A 15512-nucleotide genomic window follows, 5' to 3' on the forward strand; every position below is an offset into this window, starting at 1 on the left:
CGGAGGGCAATCTAAACTCCCCTCTGTCTGAAGATCAGGGGGCGGGGCCACCGGCCATGTGACCATTTTTGCCAAGGGCGATTTAAACTTTAAAAAACTCCCTCCCTTGTTCCAGCTGACCCAAAGTGATGCCATTGTGCAGTACTGAGTTCCACCACTGAGTTTCCTAGAAAAAAAGCCCTGATTGTACCTCTGGAAAGGTTGCAAAAGTTGTTCAGGTTTCTACATGTTGAGTTTAACAGTGGAGTATACACACTCTCAGGGCACAACCCCCTCACTCTATTGCTGTGTAATTGTTTTGACAGCCAGCCCGATTTGGAACTGTTAGGAGAAGGGCACTCTTCCAAACTCCCAGCCACCTCAAAGAAAGCACGGCTCTTTTGGCTGCACAGCTGCTGGAATTCATTGATGTGGTGCCAGTATTTTATTAGCACAGGTCAGAGACAAAAGTTTTCCTTCTGCCTCTTCCAAAAGACACTGGCAGTTAGAAAAATATCATGTATGATGCCAAGTTACTAAGTGAAGGGGATTGATGCATTTGTAAAGAACTCAATAGTTCATAGTATAACACAAGAAAAGTCTTGCTAGAATGGACCAATCATCCATCTGGTCAAGCATTTGTTTTCCAGCAGTGGCCAGCGTGATACCTCTTGGACACTTAAAAGTGGGGCGTGAGGGCAACAACCTCCCCAGCTGTAGAGGTTCTACAAAAGCCTTTTGTAGAAAGTATTTTCTACAAAAGCATATTCCACAAGAGTGAACATAAAGCTGCCATCAAGGTCAATATTGTCTACTCAGACTCTCCAGGGCAGAGGTCTTTCAAATCACCTATCAATTGATCCTTTTAACAGGAGTTGCTAGGGATTGAATCCAAGACCTTCTGCGTGCTGAACAGATGCTCTACTACTGAGTTATGGATCCAGCTGCAAAGTAGGGAATTAGCACTTACAGAGAAATCCTAAGCAGAATTACTCCACTCTAAGTCCACTGATGTCAGTGGGCTTAGACTGGAGTAAGAGCCCCATGGTGCAGAGTGGTAAGTTGCAGTACTGCAGCCCAAGCTCTGCTCATGACCTGAGTTCGATCCTGGTGGAAGCTGGGTTCAGGTAGCCAGCTCAAGATGGACGCAGCCTTCCTTCCTTCTGAGGTTGATAAAATGAGTACTCAGTTTCCTGGGGGTAAAGTGTAGATGACTGGGGAAGGCAATGGCAAACCACCCCATAACAAAAGTCTGCCAAGAAGTTGTAAAGTTGAAGGCACGTATGCACATTGCTGGTGGAAATGTCCACAGATTGAAAAATTCTGGAAAGAGGTTCTAACCTCTATTAAAAACATTACCGGATACAACGTTCCTATGCTACCAGAAATTCTCTTTCTAAATCTATGGGAAAATACTTCAATCCCCTTGATTAGAAGAGACCTTATTAACACACTTCTAATTGCAGCTAAAAGTGCAATTGCAACCAAATGGAAAAATAAATTGGCACCAACATTAGATCTCTGGATGATGAAAATCTGGAATCATTTAATTATGGAAAAAATCAATGACAGGCTCTTTCAGAGGGATCACTATCCTCAGGACACAGGATTCTGGGAGAAATGGCTCCCATTTTATGAATATATTGAGAACAATAGCTTATATCCTACCTCCACTCATTTTTACTTGTTACTGTTATAATTATGGATTTAAGGAATTATGTTGTTGTTATTGTTACATAAATTAAGAAACCGTTCTGTAAACTGTTCTTTCTGTTTGAGACTGCTTACCTACTGTATTTTGTATTTAATTGTTTTATTGTTATTATATTTCTCTGATAATTCTCAATAAAACTTATTGGGGGAAAAAAAGTCTGCCAAGAAAATGTCGTGATGTGACATCCCCCTCTCCCATGGGTCAATAATGGTTCGGTGCTTGCCCAGGGGACTACCTTTACCATTAGAGTGGAGAAACTCTGCTTAGGATTTCACTGTAAATTTATTTCAATTCCTGCAGAAAGAATAACAATTGTTTATGTAGCCAAAGGAGCATCCATAGCCTCATTCTCCTGTGCCATGCAATTTATACTCACTCACACCTTCATTATTGTAGAGCTGGACCTTTATGAAAATAACATGGAGAAGAAAACAATTGCTCGATCATTTTGTCTTGGGGGAAAATTCATCATGCATGTTTGCAGGAGAGGCCAGTGTGAGATTCTTCAGGACCTAGTATTGTACAAGCAAACCTATCCTACAAAAATATTGTTAATTTGTTATCTGGACAAACAGTTTTCCTTATTTGTTCCCCATTAACCCATCGAGTAAAAATGTTGTGTTGAAACCATTTCCCATTTCTCTTTAAGACTGGAAAAGAAGGATCAAGGAGCCCAAATGCCAAAAACACACCATAGATCAGTATTTCAGGGTATTTTCCTTACAAACACAACGAACGGTATGTCAAGTTTGAATATTTTAATCCGTTGGGATAGTGGGGGAGGGGGGAAGCAACGTTTGAAAAAAATAGGCTGCTTGACTCATCTTTTGCTAAGAGCAATTGTACAGGTAGAATTGCACAGCGGCTTCTCTTCCCTTTTTTGTTAGCAAGAAATCGGAAGACTGCACACTGTGAATGCTAGGGGAGTTGAGGCTGAGATGTAGATATTCCTGTATGAGGTGCTGTTCGATTACCTAGTAAAATTGTTCTATACCCAAGAGGGGGAAAGAACAGGAAAGGCAATAATGAAGATGCGACTTGTCCCAGGCTGTGCAGATGGTCGGTGTAAAAAGCAACAACAATGACCTGAAAGACCTGTGATGTTCCCCAGTTTGGCGGCTGACCCTGCAATAATTCATCTGGCCTCTTGCATCAAATTTGTATTAAGACATGTTAAAAAGTTTGGCCATGCTATCATTTGTAAGGGGAAATAAAAATCTTTCCAAATGGTAATAGAGATATTCCATTCTGTGGCTTGGATTTTAAGAGCTGGATCCAGACTAGCTTTTCCACTCATACTCATCAGTGGAACAGAACATGCCTGTCCCCCCCCCACCACAGTCTTCCCAGAATATGATTCCTGGGGGGTAGCGGACCCACAGCAGGAAGAGGGAATTGGTGGAAATTACTCCCCCTCTTTCCGTTAGCAGAAAAATTAGTCAGAATCCAACCCACAGATGTTGTTCCATCAGCAGAACAGCAGTTCTGTCTATAGAGGAGAGATTTATGCAGACACCCCCTGCCCCCTGCAGATTTCTAATGTGCTCCTCACGCTGTTCTTTTGGGTCCAGTGACCCATAGGAGCACAATTTTGTGGGGCAAAAAAAGGCTGCAGTGAAAGGGGAAGGTGAGGAAGTCTCAGGTGCTTAGCATCACCTGTCATACCCAGCAACACCCTGCTGTTATGATTGTAGTCTAATGCTTTGTGTTATAGTTCTTTGTCATTCTTTATTTTTTCTCCCTATCACTCTAGTGCACCCGCAACATGGGACCCATATCAGGGTTTGAGGCTTGATTGATTCTGGGTGCAGTCGAGATTTGATCGCTCTTGCCCTAGCCATGGGACTGGAACTTGACCTAATGAAGCTGCCAGAGCCTCTCCAGTTTGAGCAAATGGATGGGACCCCCATGAAGGGAATCCACTGCATTTACGAGACTGAGTTGACCTCGGTGGAGATGGAGAATTACTGGGACGAGAGAGCTTTTGTAGTAAGCCCTACTGCGAAATTCCCTGCAGTGCTGGGAGTCCTCGGGCTCTATGACCATGACCCGTACATACAGTGGAAGATGGGTCAATTATGTTTCCTGGCTGAGGATTGTTAGAGACACACGTGCAACCTGAACTGGGGTGCCACCCCACCTCCTATGCAGGAAACTGTATGCCTCATGAGGGAGGAAATCAGGGAAATCCCCAGAGTACCAAGATCTAAGCCAGGTCTTCGAGGAAAGGGAGCCACAGACTGTGCCATTGAACTGATCCCCGGGCAAGCCCTTCCCAAGGGGAAGCTGTACTCCATGAGCCTGGCTGAACAGGTGGAGCTTCGCAAGTTCATTGACAAAAACCTGGAGAGGGGTTTCATTCAGCCTGTGAACTCCCCCCCCCACGCTGCCCCAGTGTTGTTCTGCAAGAAGAAAGATGGGGGCTTGTGGCTGTGCGCTTATTACAGAGGAATCAATGTGGTTTCCTTGTCAAATGCCTACCCTCTTCCCCTCATTAGAGACTTGCGTGGGGTGGTGGCTAAGAGCAAAATCTTTACAAAACGATTTAAGAGATTCATATTTCAGAGTGTGCATTAAGGAGAGGGATGAATGGAAGACAGCTTTTAACACTCCTCTGGGACAGTTTGAGTCCCTAGTTATGCCGTTCGGCCTCCAGGGGTTGCCTGGGGTCTTCATGAACCTGATTAATGAAGTTCTGCATAAATACCTGTACAAAGAAGTGGCTGTTTATCTTGATGTTCTGATTTATTTGGATATCTAAGACTCACTTATGAAATTGGTATGGGAGGTTCTGAGTACTCTTTATGAGAACAAATTGTATGCCAAATTGTCTAAGTGTGAGTTCCTCAAGGAGGAATTGGACTTCCTGAGCTACCGAGTCTCCCGGAGGGGACTGGGAATGGACCCCACCAAAGTCCAAGATGTACTGGGCTGGGAGGCTCCCAAAACAAGATGCCAACTACAATCATTCTTAGGCTTTGCCAATTTCTACAGGCTGTTCATTAAGAACTTTGCCCAGACTGTACTGCCATTGACTGATCTATTAAAAACTAAGGGGAAGCCAGTTGGGGTGAAGCCGAGTGCTAAACTGGTTTGGACCAATAAGTGCCAGCAGGTGTTTGAAAGATTAAAAGCTCTATTCACCTCTGAGCCCATTCTGTGCCACCCAGATGGAAATAAAAAATTCATTGTACAAGTAGATGCCAGAAACGTGGCGACGGGATGGATGATTTTACAAGAGGGCTTGGAGGGAAAGCTGCACCCCTGTGCTTATGTCTCCCTGAAATTCTCAGAGGCGGAGAGGCACTGGTCGGTGTGGGACAAAGAGGTAGAAGCCATCAAACTGGAACTCACCACCTGGCGACACTGGCTACAAGGGGCAAAGGTGACTTTTGAGGTGTGGTCTGATCATAAAAATCTAGAAGCCCTCCAATCGTACCAAAGGTGGGTGTGAAACAGCTCCTGTGGGTGGAGTTCTTTTCAAAGTTTCAATTCACACTCAAGCACCTCCCAGGGAAGTCAAATTTTCTGGCAGATGCCTTGTCCTGCCTCTCGTAACGTGAGAGTCAGAGGGAGGAGATTATAGACACTATGTTCACACCAGCCCAGCTGAGAGGAGCAGTGATGATGCAGCGGCAAGCGCACAGACTCCTTTCGATCCCACCCAACCCCTGGCTTGAGAAAGTCAAAGCAGAACTGGAAAGGGAGGGGAAAGAGGTTTTGCAGGAACCTCTTTTGAAGGGGGAGAATGGATGCTAGTATAGAAATGGCAAATTGTATGTACCAGAAGCCCTTATTGGGGAAGCACTGAAAAGGTGTCATGACGACAAACTGGCCATACATTGTGGGTTTGTAAAGACTTTGCATTTTGCCCAAAGGCAATTCTGGTGGCTGGGAATGAGAGAAGACTTCTCCCAAAATGTGACTACTTGTCAGGTCTGCTTGATGGGGAAGAAGCGGGGAGGGAAACCCCTGGGACTGCTACAACCTCTGGAACCCCCCCCCCATCAGCCCTGGTCTACAATCTCTATGGATTTTATCACTGACCACCCCCCTAGCAAAGGGAAAACTGTGATTTTGGTGGTGGTGGACTTATCCTCAAAGCAAGCCCACTTTGTACCCTGCTTCAAGCTCCCCACAGTGAGGAAATTAGCTAATCTCTTCATGCAGAACATGGTGCATTTACATTCCTTCCCAAATAAAATAATTTCTGACCATGGGAGCCAGTTTTGTTGCCAACTTCTGGCAGGAGCTTATGAAAGTAATGAGGATTGAGCAGGGGCTTAGCTCGGCTTACCATCCCAAGACTGATGGACAAACGGAACGCACAAATCAGATATTAGAACAGTTCCTGAGATGTTATGTTAATTTTCAACAATATGATTGGGCCGACTTTCTGCCGTATGCAGAATATTGCTACAATAACATTGTACACAGCTCCATTGGAGCATTGCCATTTCAGGTGACCCAGAGTTTTGAAGGGAAGCCGATGCTACTGCTGAGAATGGAAGCAAAGGTGAAGGTGGGAGACTTGAAAGATCGGTGGACTAAAATAGTAACGCAGTGGGACCTTGTAAAACAAACTCTGGAAAAAGCCAAACAGGATTACAAAAAACAAGCTGATAAGCAACGCTCTCCCCCAACCTGGGACTTGAAACCGGGGATGCAGTCTACGTGTCAACAAAGAACTTAAAGGGGGCGCAGCCAAGTAAAAAACTGGACTGGACCAAACAAATGGCACCCAAAAATGGTGGCCCCACCTCCTATTATGATAGAGGGGCAATCACACCAGGAGGTTGAACAGATCTTGGACTCCAAATGGAATAACAACAACATTCAATTTATATACCGCTGGCACAAACCCACGTCCAACTCAGGCTTAGGCTGACCTTCTCCTACCCTGAGGTAAAACTTCTCTTTAAGCCTATGAAGCTGTATACTGGGCTGGGAAGCCTCTGGTAGAGGGGTTGAAGTGTAGCTTCAACTTTCTTTCTTGTCCCACCCTTAAGGAATATTAAAAATGGAATGGTTAGCCAGCCAAGTCTTAGTAGGGGACAGGTCAAGGGTTTGCACTCCCCTTAAACAGCAACTGGCACACAAGGCTTGGGGAGGTTCAAAACGTAACAGAAGGTTTATTTATAGAAGGTTAAAATCAAAAGGCAGGTAGGCAGGTGTTTGAACTGAAGAAACAGAAAGGTTTTTATACAGCAACTTCACTGGTGTGAGGCACAAAACACTTGGTTTAACACTAGGTCGCTGGCTTCTTTCAGAGGTTGACTCTGCTTCACAAACGTTTCCCTTTTAAAGCACAGGCACAGCATGACTTTCCCTCCTCTCCAGACTTAAGGGTGCTCCCCTGAGACAAACCCTTCCTAGATACTGGACAGGCGTTATAGTTACAAGCTATAACTCCATTCCTGGCACTGAAGGGGAGACTCCTCTCTACCCACTTCCTTGGCCCTCTATGATTCCCAGATCTCTTGCATCTAAGTAGGAGTTAGTGCTGATTTTCTCCACTTTAGTCCTAGGACTAACAGTGCTTCACAAACATTATTTCCTCTCACAGAGGATTCTCTGGCTGACCCTCTCTGGTCAAAAGCCAGGCTTCAACTCTCCTTTCACTCCCTTGTTTTCTCTCCCACTCCAACTGACAGCTTCCCCAGCATTCCATCCCCAACTGCCATTTCAGGCTAGCCACATGGGAGGGGGAAGGAAACATGTCCATCATACTTTCACTTCTGGAAATCTCAGCATCTGAAGCTGAGTCCATCACAACCGCCCTTCAGGACAACTTAATACCCACTCAGAGCAGTTTACAAAGTATGTTATAATTATCCCCACAATAAAACACCCTGTGAGGTGGGTGGGGCTGAGAGAGCTCCAGAGAGCCGTGACTAGCCCAAGGTCACCCTGCTGGCTTCAAATGGAGGAGTGGGAAATCAAACCCAGCTCTCCAGATTAGAGTCCTGTGCTCTTAACCACTACACCAAACTGGCTCTCGGGGTGCTGTACTATCTCATTCAATGGAAACATTTTCCGTAAAGGTAATTTTAATTCGTAGTCTGTATGGATTTGTATATTTGGAGTTTTTTATGATATGGTTCAGATACCTTTCCAATCTGTGATTGCTGTTATGCCAATAAAGGTAGATGATGAAGAAGATGATGAAGATGATGATGAAGATGAAGAAACATTTTTCGAAAGGCTATGCTGAATGGGTTAAATCAACTGATGTCAGAGCTGATAAATTGCTTCAGGCTTTTCTTAAAAAATACCCAGAAAAGCCGGGCAGAGGTTGAGTTTGGGGGGGTCAGGATGTCAAGTGCTTAGGATAACCTGTCATACCAAGCAACACCCTGTTGTTACTATTGTAGTCTAATGCTTTGTGTTATGGTTATGATTAAATGCTGAGGCTATTCTTTGACTGGTCTGCAAATGTTACTCGCCTTGTCTTTTGGACCCGTGATGTGAAACTATGCAAGGGAGGCATTTGTTCCTGCTGTTATCTGTATACTCCTCTGAACTGCACCAGGGCCCTTAGTCTGGGAAGAGATGCATGCACAGACACCACAGCCTTGAAAATCCCATACATCATTTCTGTTGTTTTCCCGCTTAGATGCTTTCCCACTGAGCTTAGCTGACCGTTAGATTGGGGGGAGGGATTTTATAATTTGCCCATGATTGGGAAGCCTATATATGTTTGATGCTTGCTTGTAAACATTATTCCTGGCAAAGATGGAGTAAGCTCATGATACCAGCAGCTTTTCAATTAAGTTCTTTTACTGCCTGTAGTGAAGTCTTTTGAGAGTTGCTTGGTAGATCCTTACAGAAAATTGCCTTTCTGCCCAATTCTGCTCATGCTGCATAGGCTCCAAGCCCATAATCTTGTATGGCTCTTTTAGTTTAGAATGTAATAGGTAATATATACAAAAACGTGTAATGTAAATTGGCCAGTACTTATTGGTAGGTGGCAACAGAGTTATTATGGAGCACAACCACAAGTGGAGAGATCGATTTATTTGGCAAAAAATACTTCCAGCTCCATGATCAGCGTCTACAGAACAGAGTAGTTCCCAGCTATGCAGAATTAGACCATCTCAGGTTTAAAACAACAGAAATTTGGTTGTAACTTAATCTTACATTATGAAGAAAATGGGAAAATGGCATATTCCTGAACCAGTATATGACCCTCCAGCTTCATATCTGAACCGCCAAGACCCTTAATGTGAGACTTCTTTTGGTGGGCATCAGAGCTTTGGAAAGCACTTTTTAAAATCCTTTCCATGTCTTCAAAACTTTTCTACTGTGTATGATATTCAGCTATCAAATGGGAACAAAAAAAAAATCAGGTCCAAAGGTTAGTGAAAAATGTAAGTTTTAAAAACTCATTGCACACTATAAAGTGGCTTTAAAAACGTTGAGCCATAAAGGAATACAAACTTTTAAAAGCCACAATGGACAGTTTGCAGCATCACCTGCTGAGCTAGAAAGGCCTTTGTCTCTACAGAACAAGCTTTTGAAAAATCTCTCCTGATCAGAATCTCTTATACTTTTCAGGTCAGAATCCCACGTAAGGTACAAGACTTAAACGTTACTGTACAGCCTCAGGTTTTCTTCTATAGTTGACAGAAGCAGCTCATCCAACTCAGTTTTGGGAATGAAAGTTCCATACAGGCAAAAATTGAGCACCATTAGCAAGGACTTGTGATAAGACCTTATTTTATTTGCAAAGACACAGGTGAACTCTTTTGTATAGATGGAATATCAGTTACCTATTCTTGAGATGCTGTTTCTGTGTGATGGCAGTACTCGTATCTTCTGTAATCTGGATCCTTGGGACAGTATGGAGAGTTCCCAAAGCTGTAACAGTTGCTTCTAAGGTCATCCAGTACTGGTACGGAATACCCAATGTGGTTGAATGGATCTACATGGCACTTCAGTAATCAAACCAGGACAAGGAAACTTACCATGAAGAATCAAAAAGAGTCCAGTAGCACCTTTAAAACTAACCAATTTTATTGTAGCATAAGCTTTCGAGAATCACAGTTCTCTTTGTCAGATGCATGGAGGGCCAAAAGAAACTGGTCAGATATAGAGGAGGAGAGGGGAGGGAGGGGTAGATGCAAACATCTCCTTCTGATATGCAGATGCAAACAGCTCCTTCTGATATGGAGATCAGTTTGCTGGGAGAGCTGTGGTTCTCGAAGGCTTGTGCTGCAGTGGAATTGGTTGGTCTTGGAGGTGCTGCTGGACTCTTTTTGATTTTGCTACTACAGACTAACACGGCTAACTCCTCTGAACCTTTACAGAAGCAAACTGATCTCCATATCAGAAGGAGCTGTTTGCATCTGCATATCAGAAGGAGATGTTTGCATCTACCCCGCCCTCCCCTCTCCTCCTCTATATCTGACCAGTTTCTTTTGGCCCTCCATGCATCTGACGAAGAGAACTGTGATTCTCGAAAGCTTATGCTACAATAAAATTGGTTAGTCTTAAAGGTGCTACTGGACTCTTTTTGATTTTGCTACTACAGACTAACACGGCTAACTCCTCTGGATCTATTACCATGAAGAAGTTGCCATAGAAGATAAGATGATATGCATATGGATGACCTCAGGCAGAAAAATAAGGTAATGTATTCTACTTCATTTACAGTGGGACTTCCTCCCTGATGGGGACCCGAAGCAGTTTACTTTGTTCTCATCTCCTTTATTTTATTCTCCAACAACCTGTGAGGAAAGATAGGTTGAGAGTGTGTGATTCAAACCTGGATTTTCCAGATTCTAGTCTAACACTCTAACCACTACACCACACACACCCTTTGTTTGTTTTGCTATGAATGCCTGAATACATGAAGGGGTAAGCTAATGAAAGCGCACACACATTATTCTCTAAAATTACATGAGCAGCAATAAAGATTTTGCCCCACACTCACCTGTAATTTAAAGGAAAACATGCTGACTTCTACACATTTTCACCCTTCAGATGTGATATGATACATATGACGCTCCTACTTTGATTAGAAAATGTTATTAGAGTCAAGAAGACTCATACTATCTAGTTCTTACATGCCTAATCAGCACTGCTGTGAGTAGGGATCCTCATATTTTGACTGACCGTGGCAGACAACCAAAATCTGTGCTTGTTGCTGACCCTGCCCCTTCCATGACTAAGGGTCAAGCTAAACGAGACACCAGGCAAGGGTTAAAACCCATGGCCAGTGAGGCAATTTCACCTGGGAACTGTAGTTTTCAAAGACAGCTCAGCTGTCAGGAAAGGAACTTGAGCCTGACTTTAAGAGCTGTTAAAAGCAGCTTTACAGGCTTGAGAGGGGCTTCAGCAGGCAAATTGCCTGCACCTGCGTGAATTTGGCAGGACTTGTGTGTTATCATGCCTTAGCTCCTCTCACAAATTTCTCAGGGCAGTAATTGTTAAGTGTTGGTTTGACCTGATTGGCTGGATTCGCTTTAAGGTGTGACTGTTTCCAGCCATGGGGGCGGTGGCTCTTCTGGCTATGGACGCTGCTGGACCATTATCTTGACCTGAACATTGCAAGACCAGTTATCCTGTTATGAAGTCCATTGGTGAGGCCAACCTGTGGGAGTATTAGTCAGCTAATTCAAGTGTCTCAGTTATGTTAGCCTTAATTAGCCTTTAGTAAGGATTTGTTATTTTACATAGATGCTTGCAAAGTTTGAATTTTCTAGGGTAAAAAACATTTTTTTACTCTGTGTGCCTTGGTTCACTGTCTTTAACACTACAAACTGTGTTATGCTGGGCGAACTCACATTTAAAGACAAAGGGGTTTCCCCCCTGACATCAGCTTGCTGGGGAACAGGGGAGGAGAGAGATTTCCTTGTAGCCTGCCCGCTGCCATTGTGGGCTGCTCTGTTGGCTCCCCTCCCCAGATACTTGCCCGTTCCCTCTGTCCCCCGCACTGTGGGCGGCGGTAGGGGCTTTTGTGTGTTGCCTTCCTCCTGCACTCCCTCTAGATGGCGTGCAGACATCCAGAGTGCAGAGGAAGGGAGGATTTCTGTTTACTTTCATTCTACGTCATCCATGCTATCTCTCTACTCATACACTGGGGCACAATGGAAATTTGCAAGTGTAACCCAATATAGTAAAGGAACACAGAAGACTATTCCATTTCTGGGAGTCCCCAGATTCTGCCACCTTCCTCCAACAGCACCTGCTGCCACCCAGTGTGTGTGGGGTGTGTGGGGTCAAGTCAAGCTTTTGGATGATAAAAGGGTTAAAGGATTGATAACGGAAGATAGGAATATTACAGAGTAACAGAGCAGATTTACAAAATGCAGGGACAGCTGCTTTCAGGAAGGGCATCAGAAGAACTGAGTCGAATAGAAGTGACAAGAGATGGAGTCAGGCTAAATGGCAAATTAAAAACTAACAAGTCTCCGGGTCCAAATGACATATACCGGAGGGTTCTTATGGATAGACCATCTTGCTTAAGCTTCAGTAAGTATTCTAATATCTGGACTAACAAACCATCATAACGATCTAAATCCTTATCTTTGGCACAATCGACAAATGTATCCCATTTATGAGCATAAGACCTTCTGGCGTTAGGTTTCCTTGCATTTAAGATAACCTCAGCTATCCCTTCAGAAAGTCTCCCTACTGAAGAATTAACCAGGCTGTCAGTTTGAGTCTGGGTCTATCGTGATATTGGACTCCCCCCTAAGTGAGCAGATCCGGAACTGCATGGGCGGCTGTCGAAATTCGCCTGTTGCCAGTTGTAGGAACCGATGGAACCACGGTTTATATGAGGCCAGAATGGAGTCACTACAACGGCATTCGTTCCCTTGGCCTGCTGACCATTTGGGCGATTAGAGCAATGGGAGGAAAGGCATAGAATAGATACCCTGACCAAATTACTTGAAAGGTGTCTCCTAAGGACGTTGGGTCTAATGCCCCGCTGGAACAGAATAAGGGGGCCTTTTCATTCTTCCTTGTTGCAAACAGGACCACATCTGGGAAGCCCCTCTGTCAGAACAGTGGAAATATGCACAATTCTTTCAGTGACCACTCATGAATGAAGGAACCTAATCTGCTCTGTCTGTCTGCTATGAGGTTGGGCGCTCCTGGAATGTGAATGGCCTGAAGCAATACACCCTGTCTCTTGGCCCATTCCCAGCTGAGTATGGCCGGCATGCATAGAGTTACAGAAGTCATATCTTCCTGTTCGTTTATATAAAACATTACTGTGCAATGAGTATTTGGACATTTTTGCCCTTTACCATATCTACAAAGGAGTTAAGTGAATAATATATTGTCCTAAGTGAATAATGTATTGTCCTTAACTCCAAAACATTGATATGCAAACTCTGTTCATTTTCCAACCATGGGCCATGGATAAAAGATTGCTTGCAATGAGCCCCTCCCCCCCACAAGTGTTGAGACATCAGTGGTAATAATGACTTCACTTTTGAGGTGATCCGAACTCAACTCCCTTTAACAAGTGGGAGTCCAAAGATCACCACGGTAAAGATCTGGCTACTGCCCTAGGAACAGAGCAGTTCCTATCCTGTGAATGTACCTCTGGAAAATGGACTGACAGAAATCATAGTTGAAATCTCCTTATTTGCAATCTGGCGAAAGGTATTACAGCCACGGTAGCTGCCATAAGACCCCAAAGTGTCTGAATTTTCCATGCCGAGTGGAATCTACAGGCTGTGAACAGTCTCACTAGAGACTTTATCTTCCGTGCCTCTCTAAACAAGGCAGAAAAGCCTTGTTCAGAGAGGCATCAATGACTGCTCCTATACAATGGACCCCCCCTAGAAGGGTTCAGATTAGACTTTTTAAAGTTTATTATGAATCCCAAGTTCTGACTTGTCTCTGTTATCAGTTCTGAAGGGCTTGAGGCCCTCGACGTCACAGAGGATGGCGGAATCAGATCTGATTGCTCAGCTAGCTCTGCTGACTTAGCAGCTTTCATGGAAGGGCTGGTCGATGCCGATAGGGCCCGTTTCCACAAAATGGCTTTGAGCCTAGTGGCTCTTTCTGCTCGAGCATTGAGAGTGAAATTTTGGCTATGTTTGCAAGAGGTCACACCGTGTCCTTCCCCCAGGCAGACGAGGCACAGAGAAGGCCCATCAGTCCACATCATTTTAGTTTTGCACTGAGCGCATCTTTTGAATAAGACTTATTCAGCCATTCTTACAGATTTGAAGAATTTCTAGCATTTTCCACTCAACTTTCTCTCATCTCACTCTCTCTGTTAGGTAATCAATGGCGTAGGAGGAAGGCCTGACCTGGCACAAGAACAACAATAGAGAAGCGTGTTGCGGAAGAACCTCTTAAACTGGAGGCAAAAGAGGAACAGAGGAGAGACGAGAGGCACCCCCTAGAGGGACTGCACAGAAGGCCAACAATGAACATAGTACAAACATCTTCCTTGATTTAGCATGGTTCTGGGAGTTCTTTCGTTGTTCCTATTCAAGTACCAGATTTGCACTTTATTTTTAAAACTGAAATGTGCTAGTCAATATTAGACTGGGTTATGAAACTTGAGTTCCAAGCAACTGACTTCTTCCTAGTCCACCTTTGTGGAAAGCAGTAGGAGATTAGAATTCATGGTTCTAAACACCTGGGCTAATTCAGCAGGGTAATTTCCACACTTTGTCAGTTGTACCAGTACATTGTACCAGTACATTGATCCACACATCCCTTCCTAATGTGCATTCATTTGCTGGTGTAGCAAATGTTAGAATCCTGCTTAAGAATCCAATCTTATGTCCTTTGGCAAGTTTGCACAAATCTCAACTGCACCGTGCTGCTCACAGATACATGTGCCACAACCCAAGTTGGGAATTTTGTCTATTCAAATTTTTCCTCATGTTTCAGTGTTCCTGAACAGTGATGTGTTTCTCTACAGCATCAACAAGGCAGACAGAGCCTTGCTCGTATTAAAAGGTTACTACGGAGTGGGTTAACTTGTTGTGATTACAAGTGGAGTCCTTACACCCTTGCATTAGACACATAGCCCAATTCGCTTTCGAGTCCAATGCAATGAATCAAACTGACACTGCTATTTCTAAACTAGTCAATAGGCACAGGAAATACTGCATGTGTCAAGACTTTTTTTTTTATAAAGTTATAGTCTCTGTCCTTGCAGGGACAGTTAGTCTACATACATAAAGGGTTTCTTGTACTTGATATTCAGCCGGTTTCGCCTCCTGTTGAACACCAGGCTCTGCTCCAGCAAGTAACTTTCCGCACACATCATACAAGGTGCTGAATTCCTATCTGGATTTAAGATTCCAGTTTATTAGGGCAAACAATTCAGATATGTAAGGCTATTTAAAATGGAGACTTAAATTGTAAATATATTTTCTCAGGGGATTTTCAAAAGAAATCCCAACCTGGAGAATGCATTATTTATCAATATCACAACAGGAGTTTTTGAAGTTCAAATTTTGATATGAGATGTATTTTTGTACTTTGGTACAAAAATGCAGTGAGGTTAAAGCAATGCTTTTTCAACTATATTGTCCTTCTGCTTCACAAATTGAATTCTATTCTTAGAAAATAAACACAATTTAACAGCAGGAGGCAAAGTTTAAGACTGTGGTACAGCAACAGAAGAAACAAACTCTTGAAATTATAAATATTCTAGGTTGTAGAGGTTTAACATTCGTTCTCATGGAGAGAGCCAACATGGTGTACCTCACAGGGTGGTGAGGTAAGTTAAGCTGAGCATAAAATGGAAGAGAAGAGAACAATGTTGTAAGCTGGTTTGAGTCTCCTCTGGGGAAGAAGGCAGGGTATAAATAAAGTAAATAATTTTTGAAATTCT

At 43.7% G+C, this 15512-nt stretch overlaps 1 protein-coding gene across 1 annotated transcript in view; it reads right to left on the reverse strand.

Annotated features, from left to right (window-relative positions):
- The window catches only part of CACNG4 (calcium voltage-gated channel auxiliary subunit gamma 4), a 139264-nt gene that overhangs the window by 75132 nt on the left and 48620 nt on the right, over positions 1 to 15512 (reverse strand). The gene's annotated exons all lie outside the window — the stretch shown is intronic.

Source organism: Eublepharis macularius, chromosome 4 (assembly GCF_028583425.1).
Source record: "Eublepharis macularius isolate TG4126 chromosome 4, MPM_Emac_v1.0, whole genome shotgun sequence".
In the NCBI taxonomy this organism is placed as follows: domain Eukaryota; kingdom Metazoa; phylum Chordata; class Lepidosauria; order Squamata; family Eublepharidae; genus Eublepharis; species Eublepharis macularius.